Consider the following 645-nt stretch of genomic DNA (forward strand, 5'->3'; position numbering starts at 1 on the left):
CCAAGATGGGCACAGATTCACTCTTTGGAACTTTAAGGCCCAATACACCTTAAGGAAGTTGCCTTGGCTGGGCATTGGTAGTGCACACCTTTAATCTCAGCACTCAAACAGTTCTCCAAGTTCGAGGCCAGCCAGTGCTACACAGGGAAACCATGTCTTGAAAAAAGTTGCAGCCAGGCAGTGGTGGTGCATGCCTTTAATCCCGGTACTTGGGAGGCAGAGGCAGGCAGATTTCTGAGTTCGAGACCAGCCTGGTCTACAGAGCGAATTCCAGGACAGCCAGGGCTATACAGAGAAACCCTGTCTCGAAAAACCAAAAAAATTAAAAGAAAAAATAGAAAGAAAAAAGAAAAAAAAAGTTGCTTTGGTGATCTCCTCACGACAAGAGGAAAGTAACTAAGACGCCGCACCCCTGAGCAGATGGTGTTCAACTGCCCTTATCTGCAGTCCCTGTTCTGACGTCCAGGAGTTCTGCAGGCAGGCGAACACACAACACATATACAGACAAGCAGACAGACACATACACTCATAAATAAAATAAAGAAGGCATTTAAAGCCAAAACTGGTCATTAGATATAGGGACAGTTATACAACCTGCGCGCGCGCGCACACGCTAAGTTGGTGAATTTGAGCCAGACGTTGTTT

Source organism: Apodemus sylvaticus, chromosome 10 (genome assembly GCF_947179515.1).
Source record: "Apodemus sylvaticus chromosome 10, mApoSyl1.1, whole genome shotgun sequence".
Lineage (NCBI taxonomy): Eukaryota > Metazoa > Chordata > Mammalia > Rodentia > Muridae > Apodemus > Apodemus sylvaticus.